The sequence below is a fragment of the Silene latifolia genome, chromosome Y, assembly GCF_048544455.1.
Source record: "Silene latifolia isolate original U9 population chromosome Y, ASM4854445v1, whole genome shotgun sequence".
NCBI lineage: Eukaryota > Viridiplantae > Streptophyta > Magnoliopsida > Caryophyllales > Caryophyllaceae > Silene > Silene latifolia.
The window spans coordinates 221,468,619-221,483,018 of record NC_133538.1 but is presented as its reverse complement, the minus strand read 5'-3'; the positions used below and the strand labels follow the sequence as shown (position 1 = coordinate 221,483,018).

Genomic DNA, 14,400 nt, shown 5'->3' with positions numbered 1-14,400 from the left:
GATTTCTTGATGGGTACGGTTAATAACCTCGGCTCTAATGCTTGTTTATGGTTTGTTGACACTTGTTTATCATTGGAGCCCTTGCTTATGTATCATTCATGATACGTGCATATTCTATTCACTTTATCTGCGGTTTTGGCACGTATTTCCATGTGTATTTGTTAGCCTTAAGCAACTATTTCTCCCGAAACGGTTTAATTTGCATTTTCTATGATTTATTGTAGGAATGAGTGGAAGTAAGCTAATCAAGCCTAAATCGTCCTCCGGAGGCAACTTCAGGGAAGCTTGGAAGAAGGAAGTTCGGATTCACCCACCTTGGGATCCGTGCAAAGGAGTGAAGAGCTGAATTGAAGAGAGGAAGAGCCACTGCACAACACCACCAGTCGATCGACCACTCCTTTCAGTCGATCGACCGTTGAAGTCAAGCAGAAGCTGCTGTTCTGCATTTACCAGTCGATCGACCATGCTGACCAGTCGATCAACCAGTCTGCGAGCTGAGATTTATTTCTTCGTGTTAGACTTTTAAAAGCCCAACTTGTAACTGATCTTTTGGGCATCTTTAATCAGTAGAACGCAGCAATTATCAGGTTATGCTTTTCATTATTGAAGAACTCAGTTTTTAGATCTAGTTTTGGAGACGGAAAACCTCGAATTCGATTACGTTGTTCATCTTTTCAATTAGTAAGTTTTATGCAAATTTCCTCTTCTTTTAATTCTTGTTATTTCAATTCTTGTTTTACCAATTTAATTCCAGCAATTCATCTCTTGTCTTTTGTCTTTTATTTAAATTCAATCATGTCAATCTTGTTCTTTGTTATCAATTTAGCAATTGTTTTAGTTTTAGTCATGCGTAGCTAATTGTTTTGATTGGGAACGAGGTGAGACATGGCATAAATTAGGATTGTTTGTTAGCATGAATCCTTCCGTATCGATCTTGTTGTCTTTTGATAAGCCTTTTTACTAGATTGAAAGATTTGTAATTAGAATTATCATTAGATTGGAATTTCCTTTGACCGAAAGCTTTGAGAAATTTCGGGGAATTAGAAGATCGCAAGGTTAATTTGAGCATAGATCGAAAGGCTTGCTTATACCCCCTGAGACCGTATTATAGGATTTCTGCTACCTTATTGCCCTGACCATTGCCATGGTGAACCGAATATCCCGATCTTCCTTTTATCTTGAAATTCTTATTTAAGCAATTAGTCATTAGTATCAACCAATTTCAAAACCCCCCTTTTAATTGTTACTGCTATAGACTGAAAAATAGCAAACAAAATCAACCTTGTCTCTCTGTGGTTCGACCCTTACTATCACTAGCTATAGTTTTAGTTTGGAATTATAAATTTAATTTTGATACAAAACGACGGTATCAAATTTTGGCGCCGTTGCCGGGGAGACGGTGTAATTCTGTTTGATTTATTTTTAGTTTATTTTTCTTGTCTCAAGGAACTTTGGTTCCTTGAGGCCGTTGCTTACCTTTACTTCTAGTTTTGCTTTTGCACAGTTAGAAGACAGGTTTTTGAGAGGAAGGCTTGAGTACTCTCAGTTCTGCGAATATGGCTACAATATATGATAATCTTCAGCCAAAGGAACACCATCTTCCAAAGGGGCACCAGTTACCTACCCCTACTACGGGTAACTTTGAATTTCGTTCCTCTTATATCGATTTAGTGGAGCAAAATCAATTTGTTTGGTCTACGATGAGGACCCCTTGAAGCATATGGAAATTTTCACGGACTCTGCATTCCATACCTATACCAGCTGGGGTGACTCGGGATGAAGTAAAGGGGTTGATGTTCTTATACTCCTTGAAGGATTCGGCGCGAGATTGGTACCGCTACCTTGATAGGGTAGCAAATGAGTCACGGATTGGACATCTCTAGCATTAGCCTTCTACAAGAAGTACTTCCCACTTTCAAAGACTGACGCCTTGAGAAACAAAATCATAAGTTTCCAGCAAGGAGTTGATGAGGATTTTTGTGAAGCATGGGGACGTTTTAAAAGTTTGGTCCGAGCTGTCCCTCATCATGGCTTCCAGCAGTGGTATCTTTGCAACTTATTCTACAATGCTTTATATGATTATTACAAGGTCATCCTGGACGCAGCTGCGAATGGTAGGTTTCAAAACAATACCGGTCAGAATAGAGGTTGGAACACTATTGAGGAAATGGCGGTCCATAGAGCTGAGTTTGGGAGTTCACGTGGGAATTCACGGAAGCAAAGTGATGAAATGAGTACCGTCGTGACACTCATTACTTCTATTACTGCCCGTCTTGAGAGGCTCGAGGCCTCTGAAGCTTCCAAGGAAAGAGTTGAAATTCCTATCCATAATTCAGATGAGACCGCAAGTTGAGAGAAATGGTCCAAACTCTTTTGATTCAAGTGGCGAATATGGAAGCAGCCGGGATTGAGTCCTCAAAGAATTTTGTGAAGCAGTTGGATAATATAGAGGCTAAGCAAGTCGCAAATTCTTCAAACAAATGTGAAGGGCCAATTGAAACGATTAATGCCATTAATCTCAGAAGTGGCCTCTCTTATGAAGGTTCCGACAAGCCAAGAGGCGACTCGGAAAATGATGAAGAGGCTAGTTTAATTTCTGGTGCAAAAACGAGCTCAATCGCAAAGATTTTACGTTGATCGACCAACATTGTCGGTCGATCGATCATTGCGTCGTCGAGATAAAATAGTTTCGATCGAAACTATTCACACCAAAGACAGAAGTCGATCGACCAACATTGTCGATCGATCGATCGAAATCACCTGACGAAATCAATTCTGAACAGGAACTGTTCACGCCAAGCCAAGTTGGTCGATCGACCACTCATATCAGTCGATCGACTGAGATCCCAGTATAGGATGCAAATCCGTCAACTAGTTTGCATGATTCTTCACTCATTGATGATTTGACGGGGGTTTTAAACTTACGGAAGCCGAAGGTTGCTGATCCTACGGCCAGTGTTGCAGTCCCGTATCCGGAGCGTTTGAAGGCTACTAAGCTGGAGCGTAAGTTTGGTAAGTTTCTGGAGATGGTCCAGAATCTCGAGGTAACGGTTCCTTTCACTGATTTAATTACCCAGGTACCATCTTACGCTAAATTTATGAAAGACATTTTAAATCGTAAGAGAAATTTTCGTGATGATGGTAATGTTGCTTTTGTGGAAGAATGTAATGCTCTTTCACAAATTAATATACCACCTAAATTAAAGGACCCGGGTAGTTTTTCAATTCCTGGCACTATAGGTAACCACGAGATTGGAAAGGCCCTTTGTGATTTAGGGGCCAATGTCAGCGTCATGCCCTATTCTGTCCGCGAAAGGTTAAATATTGGTAGACTTAAGGTGACCGATATTACCGTTCAAATGGCAAATAGATCGACTCAGAGACCTATAGGAGTTCTAGAGGATGTACCCGTTCGAGTGGGTAAGTTTTTTATTCCTGTCGATTTTGTTGTTTTGGACATTGCAGAGGACAGTCAGATACCTATTATTTTAGGTAGGCCGTTTTTACATACAGCTGGGGCTGTAATAGATGTCAAACGCGGAACCATAACCTTAGAGGTAGGGAATGACACCATTGAGTTTAGTCTTGCTCACAAGGCGACTAAACCTGCTGATGAGAATATGTGTTATTCCATTGATATTGTTGACAGGGCTGTTACTTGTAATTGGTGAGAATCCTTAGCCAAGGATCCCTTAGCTGATTTAACCCGTTTAGATGAGTGTGCAGGTAATACAGTGGAGAATGCTGAGGAGCCAGATGCTTTGGTAGCCTAAATGGAGAGCTATGAGCTCACAGAGGAAGAAGATGAGATGCTCTTGAGCCTAGGCAACGAGAACTTGGTAAACACTTCCTACACCATTGAAGTTGATTCTGTCTATGCTGTAGAGGTAAAAGTGCCAGAGCGTAAGCAACTTCCTCCTAATCTTAAGTATGTTTTTCTAGATGATACGGAGCAGTACCCAGCTATTGTTAGCTCTAAGCTTAATGATGACCAGCTATCTGCTTTGATGTGTGTGCTTAAGAAAAATAGGAAGGCTTTAGGTTACTCTTTGGATGACATTAAGGGCATCAGCCCTGATGTTTGTATGCACAGGATAGAGCTGGAGGACAGCCACAAGCTTTACAGACAGGGTTAACGCAAGATGAACCCGAAGATGCAGGAAGTTGTTATGGCTGAGGTGATGAAACTACTCGATGCAGGTATTATTTATACAGTTGGCAACTCCAAGTGGGTTAGCCCAGTTCAGGTAGTCCCGAATAAAGGAGGGACTACCGTGGTTAAAAATGAGAAAAATGAATTAATACCAACTCGAGTAGTGACGGGGTGGCGGATGTGCATTGATTATAGACAGTTAAATGCCGCCACCAAGAAAGACCATTTCCCCCTCCCTTTTGTTGACCAAATGACTGAAAGACTGGCCTCTAAAAATTTTTCTGTTTTCTAGACGGATATTCAGGGTTCTTTCAGATCCCTATTCATCCAGACGATCAGAGTAAGACCAGTTTTACCTGTCCATAGGGTGTTTTTGCATATCGTAGAATGCCTTTCGGATTGTGTAACGCCCCTGTTACCTTTCAGAGGTGCATGATGGGGATTTTTTCTGATTATATAGAGAATATTATGGAGGTATTCATGGATGATTTCTCAGTTTATGGTAGTGACTTTGATCGTTGTTTAGCTAACCTTGATAAAGTCATGCAGCGTTGTATAGATGTTAATCTTGTTTTAAACTTGGAAAAATGTCAGTTTATGGTCAATGAGGGAGTTGTGTTAGGGCATCTGATTTCTGATAAAGGTATACATGTTGATAAGGCAAAGGTGCAGGTGATTGAGCAATTACCTCTCCCGTGAATGTTAAAGGAGTGAGGAGTTTCCTTGGTCACGCTGGTTTTTACCGGCGTTTCATTAAGGATTTTTCAAAAATTGCTAAACCACTTACACATTTGCTCCTTAAGGATGCTGTCTTTGAATTTACTGATGAGTGCCTTACCGCTTTTAACAGGTTAAAGGAGGCCCTAGTTTCTGCGCCAATCATTCAGCCGCCTGATTGGGACCTCCCATTTGAGATCATGTGTGATGCCAGCGATTATGCGGTCGGTGCAGTTTTGGGACAAATGGAAGAATAAAGTTTTGAATGCCATATATTATGCGAGCCGAACTCTGGATGAGGCTCAAATTAATTATTTTACCACTGAGAAGGAGTTTCTAGCTGTAGTTTTTGCCTTAGACAAATTTCGGTCTTATTTGTTTGGTTCTAAGGTTATTGTTTATACTGAGCATGCAGCGTTGAAGACTCTCTTTGTTAAGAAAGATGCGAAGCCGAGGCTTTTGAGGTGGATACTCCTTTTATAGGAGTTTGATTTGGAGATCAAAGATAAGAAAGGAGCAGAGAATGTGGTAGCTGACCACCTATCTCGTCTGCAGCTGACAGAAAGGGAGGATTCGTTGCCTATTAATGATTCTTTTCCTGATGAGAGTCTGTTATTTATTACTACTTCAGGGTCTTATCCACATCCGTGGTTTGCTGACTTTGCTAATTTTGCTGTGACAGGTAAGATACCACCCGAGCTTTCATGGCAGCAGAAGAAGCGGTTTGCTTATGATGCTAGACAATATTTTTGGGATGATCCTTATGTTTTCAAGGAATGCGCAGACGGTCTCATCCGGAGATGCGTGCCTCAATGGGAGGTGAAGGATATCCTAGAGGCTTGCCACTCTTCTGCTTATGGTGGTCATCACGGTCCGTCCCGGGATCGTGGCTAAGGTACTCAACTGGTTTCTATTGGCCAACTTTGCATGCGATTGTCGCAATTTTGTTCTTTGAGTGCGATGCTTGTCAAAGATCGGGGAATATTTCCAAGAGACATGAGATGCCACAGGTAGGCATTCTTGAGGTTGAGATTTTCGATGTCTGGGGCATTGATTATCAAGGACCTTTTCCGAGCAGTCAAGGTAATAAATATATCCTCGTAGCTGTAGATTATGTATCCAAATGGGTGGAAGCTATTACTACTCCCCATTGCGATGCAAAAGCCGTGATTAAACTGTTTAAAAAGATTATTTTCCCTCGTTTTGGTGTCCCTCGGGTTGTCATTAGCGATGGGGGAATGCATTTTATAGAAAAACAACTCAGTGCTTTATTGACTAAATTCGGTGTCCAACATCATAGAGGTTTGGGGTATCATCGCCAAACTAGTGGTCAGGTTGAGGTTTCTAACAGAGAATTGAAAGAAGTCTTAGCTAAAGTTGTTTCTAAATCACGGAAAGATTGGAGTCTTAGGTTAGATGATGTCTTATGGGCTTATAGAACTGCGTTTAAGACGCCAATCGGGATGTCACCATACCGATTGATTTATGGTAAGACATGTCATCTGCCTGTTGAGTTAGAGCGTAAGTCTTGGTGGGCTATATGTGATTTGAATTTGGATCCTAACCTCTCTCGTGAGAAACGCATGACACAAATGAATGAGCTAGAGGAATTTAGGCTGCTGGCCTATGACAATGCTAGGATCTACAAGGAGAAAACGAAGCGCTGGCACGATAAGAGAATCATCAAGCGCGAGTTCCATATTGGCGATAAGGTTCTCCTTTCTAACGCTCTTATCCGTTTATTTCCTGGTAAGCTGAAATCCAGGTGGACTGGCCCTTACACGGTCACAGCAGTCACAAAGTTCGGATCAGTTGAATTGGAGACGTCTGCTGGAGAAAGGTTCAAAGTTAATGGCCAATATGTGAAGCATTATCACGGATCAGATGCACATGATGGGAAAGTCGAGGTACTATACTTCGACCCATTATCAGATGATACAAAGTGAGGTAAAAAGGTCGTACGGGACCTCTTAAACCAGCGCTAACTGGGAGGCAACCCGGGTTGTAATTAATTGTAATTTAAGAATTTTATTTTGTTATTTCATTTAATTTGCATTTTTGAGTTTTTTGTATTCTTTAATTTCTTTTAATTTGCAATTTCTTGGTTTGGGAATATGTGCGCCTTTGATAATTTTTGCAGGAATTTATTTTATGCAAAGTGCGTAGGTGGTTTACTGGATGTTTGTGAGAGAAAGACGGGAAATTATGATGGCAAAATGAATTTTTGACGAATTAAAGTCTAATTGCCAGCTCTGGCAGTCGATCGACTCAGTAAGTCAGTCGATCGACTGAGGTGGAGAAAACAGAAGCTACTGTATATAGGGGAGTGGTCGATCGACTGGGTCAAATAGTCGATCAACCACCACACGGAAGTCCAGAAGCTGTGTAAATGGAAGACTGGTCGATCGACGGAGTCAAGTGGTCGATCGACCACTTCATGATCGAAATGCAACTCAAGAGGGGAGTATTCCTTCATTCCTCTTTCATTCATTCACTTTCACTAATTCGAAAAATCAAAAGAAAACCCCTTTCCCTTCCTCTACCTCGCGATTTTCCTGCAAATCCCGTCTTAATCTCTTCTTTTCTTGCTTTAATCTTCAAGTAAATCTTCAAGGTATGTCTCTAATCCTATTTTCACGCTTTTTATTCGAATTTTGCTGAAGTTTCATGCCATATTTTCGAGTATTGCTCCATTGAGACGGAAAAAAATCGATTTGGGGAAATTGATTTTGGGATTGATTTCTTGTCATTTCTGTGCTTTAATTGCTTGTTCTACCCTTTCCCCCTTGATTTTCGACACTAAATAGCAACGAGGAGGCGTTTAAAGCCGTTTCCCCAAAAATTTCGAAACCCTAAATTGGTTTTCGCCTAATTTTGTTTGGGTTTTCTTAAATTGACACTTATTAGGGGATTCTTGTTGCTAATGAGTTGTTTGCGTAACAAAGATGACAAAAGGAAAGCGACAAATGTCCGAAGGGCGATCGAGCCAAGGAGCCGCTAAGCGGCCACGAGGACCGCCACCGATGATAGAGGCTACCACGGATAGTCTACCCGACTATTCGCAGTTATCTTTGCTAATTCTACTCGGCGTGCTAAGTTTTCCCTTTTGTTGCGAGAATGAAAGTCACAAAAGTACCCGATTCCTTCACAAACCTACTTTGGAGGAATTAGGCTGTTATGAGTCAGTTGTGTCCCTGCTAAATGGGACAGGTATGACGGGTCTTGTGGACATAGCTGAGTTCACATATTACGTTTTGACCCTCGAGTTCTTTTCTTCCTATGCTTTTGACTCGGTTTCTTTTGCGGAAAACACGAATAAAGCTTGCATTTCTTTTCGGCTATTTAATGTCAACTACTCCCTGACATTTGCCGAATTTGCTGGATTTTTGGGTCTCTATTTCGAGGGTAGAACCTGGAATACCTCTGATGTTCACCGAGTCATGTGGTCTTGCATCAGTGACTTTCACGGGCCTAAAAGGACGGGCACTTCCGTCCATTTGCCCCCTCTTCGTTATTTTCTACGGCTAATGGGTAATACCATTTTTTGCCGTAAAGAGTCAAATAATGTGAATAACATCGAACTGTCTATCTTGGCGGGTTATCTGAACATTGAAAGTCGGATAGCCCGTATCTATAATATCGCTTATTTGACTGCCGCTCACTTTCAGACTGTTAGTGAGGGCACTTTGACCACTATTGCTTGTGGTGGGTTGGTGACACGTATCGCCAACCATCTAGTTTTACTTTTCCCTCGAGAGGAGGCCCCCATTGACCTTGACCTATGTTTCATGGACCTTGCATATGCAAGAGCTGTCCATTGGGTCGATAGCCAGAGACGGTGGAAGATCGATTCTTTCATCTGTGACCCCATCCCCGTCCTTGGCTACACTCCTGTCCTGCCCCTCACCATCGTTCAGGGGGCAGCTCACCCGCCCTTGCCTAGCTTTAGGCTCCCTATCAGAGCGGGCACCACCACCGCTAGCACTTCGAGGAGAGCCCGTGCCTCCTCTTCGCAGGCACCCTCTTCCTCCACTCCTGCTCCCACTGGCTACCCGGCCACTTTTCGACCACCCACACCTTTGGTCGTCCCTCCGGTCATGGACCAAAGGGCAATGTCACGTGTACTGAGTGATTTGTGCAGGAGCTTTGACCAAAGACCGCTAGACACGGCTCTAGCCCCGCACCCGATCTACGAGGAGTTAGCCCGGGGGGGACGCTCCCCCAGGGTGCTTGGACTCACCCTTCCTACTTTGGTCCCCCGTGGCGGCTACCCGCCGCCAGAGACCCCTCCTACTACTACTGCTGGTGCCTCCACTTCCCGGAGAGCCACCGCCGCCGCCGAGGCGGACGAGGAGAGAGCGACTCGGGTCCGGTGAGTCTAGTGGTGAGGAGTACGACAAAGGTGATTAGATGTTGGTGACCTCCCGTTTTTGGTCGGTTTGGGGAGGTCGTATCTTGTGAGTTTCCGATCCTTCTTCATTAGTTTCCTTTTATTTTGTTATGCTTTTATTCTCCCATATTTCTCGGTGATTTCTTTCGAGCACAATGAGGGCATTGTGCGTTTTGGTTTGGGGAGGGTATTTGCATATGCCTTTTGTTTTGCATCTGCATTTATTTTTTATTGCATTTCAGACATATGTTTAGTGCATTTCTGTTTGCATTTGTTTTTCTTCCTTAAAAAAAAATTCTTAAAAAAAAATTTTGAAAAATTCATAAAAATCAAAAATATCACGTTTACTTTTGCATATAGTTGAGTCGGATTGGAGTTATTAATGATGATTTTGCACTATTAGTCAAATATGTCATTCCTTTCCTTTTCACAACTGTTTAGCAAGAATTAAAAGTGATTTCTCAAATTTTGTTATGGAATTCATTTCGGGTAATTAGACTTGACTCATTATTTTTGGCAAACTACTTATACTTTTTGAGATATAGAGCCCATAACTGGTGACATTCATGACCGGTTAATTTAGGATTGAGAGTAGTACTCCCTTCATTTCATGTTTTGCACGTGTATGAGTTTTGATTGCTTATTGCCTATACGCATTGGTTTGTGGTCGGTATTGCATGTTTTGAGAACTATTGCATCCTCCCCTTTCTCATTTTAGCCCATTAACTCCACTATAAGCCATAACTGCCAATTGCCCTCAACTACATCCCATACTTAGCCTACCATTGTGCCAAGCTAGGAAGTAGTAGAGGAATTTGTCGATTTAAGCTGTTTTGGTTCGCTTTTGTAATGTTGGAGCGAGTATTTTTGAGAAGTGAAGGAGAATATTTCAGCCTGAAAATAGAAAGAAAGAAAAATTCAGAAAATGAAAAAAAGAGAGAGGACATATATACCTGGGCAGAGAGCACTGGTTGTGACAGGGTGGTCGATCGACTGGTGATGTTGGTCGATCGACTGCCCATTCCAGAAAAAAAAAATGAAAAAGAAAAAACAGAAAGATGAAAAGAAAAAAAAAAGAGGAATTTGAAAATAATAATGATTTGGTTGAATAGAGAACACGCCTCATGTGCCTACTTCATGAATTGGAGGCGTTTGTTTGGGATATTGTGTTGCCTAGTCATTAAAGGCATGGTTTATATTTTGAGTTGGAGGAACGGGATACGGTTTCTGATGGTTGGATAGGTACTAGCTTGGCTCTTACCTTCACTTTTTCCATAATTGTTTTGCCCTTCCTTTCCCACTTAACCTCACATATCAAAATCTTGCAATAGTTCGGCATGTAATAGTCTTTGACGGTGGTTATGCGTATGTACGGTAGCTAGAATCATTATTCATGCTAGTCAAGCATACATGTTTTGTCGGTCGCAGTCTAGGTGAGAGTCTGTACTTTCTTCCCTATCCTTTACATATATTCTTACCATTTGCTTTGCTGAGGGAAGAGTGACCCGGGAGAGTCCGAATTTATGAGTCTTGCAAGGTCGAACGCCCGATTTAATTCCATGATATGCATAAATTTGTTCACTTGATTTAGGCTTTGCAGTAGTTAAGTATGTGCATTAAACGGTTTGGCATTGACTTGTAGCTAGCTCTGAGATATACTCCTTTCCATTTAGTTTTTATATGGGTCATAGTGCTTGCTTGGGGACAAGCAAGGTTTGGTTTGGGGAGATTTGATACGTGCATATTCTATACACTTTATCTGCGGTTTTGGCACGTATTTCCATACGTATTTGTTAGCCTTAAGCTACTATTTCTCCCGAAGCGGTTTACTTTGCATTTTCTATGATTTATTGTAGGAATGAGTGGAAGTAAGCTAATCAAGCCTAAATCGTCCTCCGGAGCAACTTCAGGGAAGCTTGGAAGAAGGAAGTTCGGATTCACCCACCTTGGGATGCGTGCAAAGGAGTGAAGAGCTGAATTGAAGAGAGGAAGAGCCACTGCACAACACCACCAGTCGATCGACCACTCCTTTCAGTTGATCGACCGTTGAAGTCAAGCAGAAGCTGCTGTTCTGCATTTACCAGTCGATCGACCATGCTAACCAGTCGATCAACCAGTCTGCGAGCTGAGATTTATTTCTTCGTGTTAGAATTTTAAAAGGCCAACTTGTAATTGATCTTTTGGGCATCTTTAATCAGTAGAACGCAGCAATTATTAGGTTATGCTTTTCATTATTGAAGAACTCAGTTTTTAGATCTAGTTTTGGAGACGGAAAACCTCGAATTCAATTACGTTGTTCATCTTTTCAATTAGTAAGTTTTATGCAAATTTCCTCTTCTTTTAATTCTTGTTATTTCAATTCTTGTTTTACCAATTTAATTCCAGCAATTCATCTCTTGTCTTTTGTCTTTTATTTAAATTCAATCATGTCAATCTTGTTCTTTGTTATCAATTTAGCAATTGTTTTAGTTTTAGTCATGCGTAGCTAATTGTTTTGATTGGGAACGAGGTGAGCCATGGCATAAATTAGGATTGTTTGTTAGCATGAATCCTTCCGTATCGATCTTGTTGTCTTTTGATAAGCCTTTTTACTAGATTGAAAGAATAGTAATTAGAATTATCATTAGATTGGAATTTCCTTTGAGCGAAAGCTTTGAGAAATTTCGGGGAATTAGAAGACCGCAAGGTTAATTTGAGCATAGATCGAAAGGCTTGCTTATACCCCATGAGACCGTATTATAGGATTTCTGCTACCTTATTGCCCTGACCATTGCCATGGTGAACCGAATTTCCCGATCTTCCTTTTATCTTGAAAATCTTATTTAAGCAATTAGTCATTAGTATCAACCAATTTCAAAACCCCCCTTTTAATTGTTACTTCTATAGACTGAAAAATAGCAAACAAAATCAACCTTGTCTCTCTGTGGTTCGACCCTTACTATCACTAGCTATAGTTTTAGTTTGGAATTATAAATTTAATTTTGATACAAAATGACGGTATCAATTCACATGATAAATATCAGTTTTGGTTATTAAGCTTAAATGTTGTTCGGATTGGGTTTGTTTACATTTTGCCTCGCGCTTCGCATTACTTAACTCATTTGCTATCGTTTGTTTATACTATGCTTAAGTAACATGTATATATGAGACATAATTTTTATTCATGCTATAAGAAAATGAAATGGTATAGTGTATTTTACTTATAGGTTTTTTCTTGCTCCTTTTCTTGTTTTCATCATATCTCAACTATGAGTGATTTATTCTAAGTAACTACTTGTAATGTGTCGTATTCTTGTGAAAATGCCATAATGCTATGCCTTCTTGCTTGACTTATATTTACGCCCTACTTGTGTTGTTCTGGCAAGTATAGGTTTAGCCCACTTGTGATGTTCTGGCAAGTGAGTTTTATCTTAGTCTTTTCCGCCACTTTCGTGCTGCTCTAGCGATTGGGGTACTCGATTTTCGTTCTATCATCGAGTCTTGTATACGGACTGTTCTGTCGTATGTCAAATCGATAAATATATATTCCGAGAGTCTGGACAGGTTTAGACTAGGACCCTATTATTATCGTAGTCCTACCCGGGGAAAATTTAGTCTAAGAGTAGTAAATGTCTTGCTTGATTATGGTCATTGGTGTATGTCTTTCTACACGATAGTTAACGTATTATGTGGTTGAATGTGAGATTCTTGATCCTATCGGACACTAGAGGTGAGATGCAAGCCCTTTGGTTGCGATATGATCACCGGGATTGATGCTCCCATCCATACTTAAGGTGAGATGCAAGCCATGGGTGCGCATGTGATGTTAATTGCCACGTCCCATGCAATTTTTATTAGAAGAGTTCCAAAGTAATGGCTATGATTTTCAAATATATGTATTGCGATGATTGACTACTCGTTTATCTCTCTCACATAACTTAAGTACTAGTTTTGTGTAATTTGGATAGTCACATATGTCACATTTCATTGGAATTCGTGCTTTTGATTAACTAATCGTATCTATGTTCTTTCCTTTACTTCACTTATTTAAATATGCCTATGACATGCAAATTTGCTATTCTATCTTGCTTTCTCTTATTATTCTAACATGAATGATCTCATGCTTATTTGTTCAAGTGAATTGTGTCCCGTATTTCTTGTAGGGCAATATCCGTATAAGACCCTTTAAATTTAGGACTATAACGTAAATTTAACATGTGAAATATGGTCATAAACGAAATACAATGAAAAACCATTAAGCGCAAGGATTAACCTTCGGTCCTAGTGCAATTCGGCAATGAGAGATCAAAGTAGACCTCCTCCTAATTGTTGCACCCAAGAACGTCTGAGAATATGCCCTTGTGCTAGAAATGTGTTCTCTAATTGCCTTGCAATATTGAGAGAGCTTGATGTGAGTTTTTACCAGATGTGAGATCTAGGTTTCAGAGAGAAATGATCTCCAAAACCCTAATTTTGTTGTAAAAATGAATCAGGTTTCAAAAGGAGAGAAGGCTCTCCTTTTGTTGCCTCGGTCCGCGGGTCACTAGAGGAGGGAGTGGGCTTTCCACTTTCTCCTCATTTAACTCGTGATCCGACTCGTCTCGCTAAAATGTATATAACGCGGTTTTTATTATAAATCGTCATCGGTTATCGGCTATTAAAATATCAACTAATAACACGGGTTAGTTGAAGTATTAATACATGTCCGACAAAGACGATATTGTATAATTAATTTATTCAATATACATTAATCGAATATAAATCGTTTACATTCAATTGACGAATTAATCGCTTAATTACGCCTAGCCCATTTTATTTAATCCGTATTAAATAAAATATCTCAACATCACGTTTGACTAATTACTAGTCAATAACTCGGACTAACTGGTTAGTCAAAATTGGCATCAACATGACTGTATTTTCATACTGTCACATCTCTCAAACGTATCCTATAGGTGTGACTTTTAGGGACCATTGATCACCGCCATATCCGTATGACAATAACGTCAAACTTATCTAGCAAGCCAACCGTTATTGATAAACGTGGATCAACTGATAATAATACCAAAAGTATGCCCTTTGATCCTTTTAGAGATTTAAAAGTCCTTGCACTAATCATGTAAGGACACCAGCCCCAACAAGCTCCCACTTGTCCGTACAA

General features: G+C 40.6%; 1 non-coding gene across 1 annotated transcript; it reads right to left on the bottom strand.

Annotated features, from left to right (window-relative positions):
* Positions 1-1,925: 1,925 nt before the first annotated feature.
* LOC141635481 (small nucleolar RNA R71) lies at positions 1,926-2,034 on the bottom strand. Its single transcript, XR_012540168.1, has one exon. It is a non-coding gene; the product is annotated as a small nucleolar RNA R71 (small nucleolar RNA).
* Between the last annotated feature and the right edge of the window lie 12,366 nt (positions 2,035-14,400).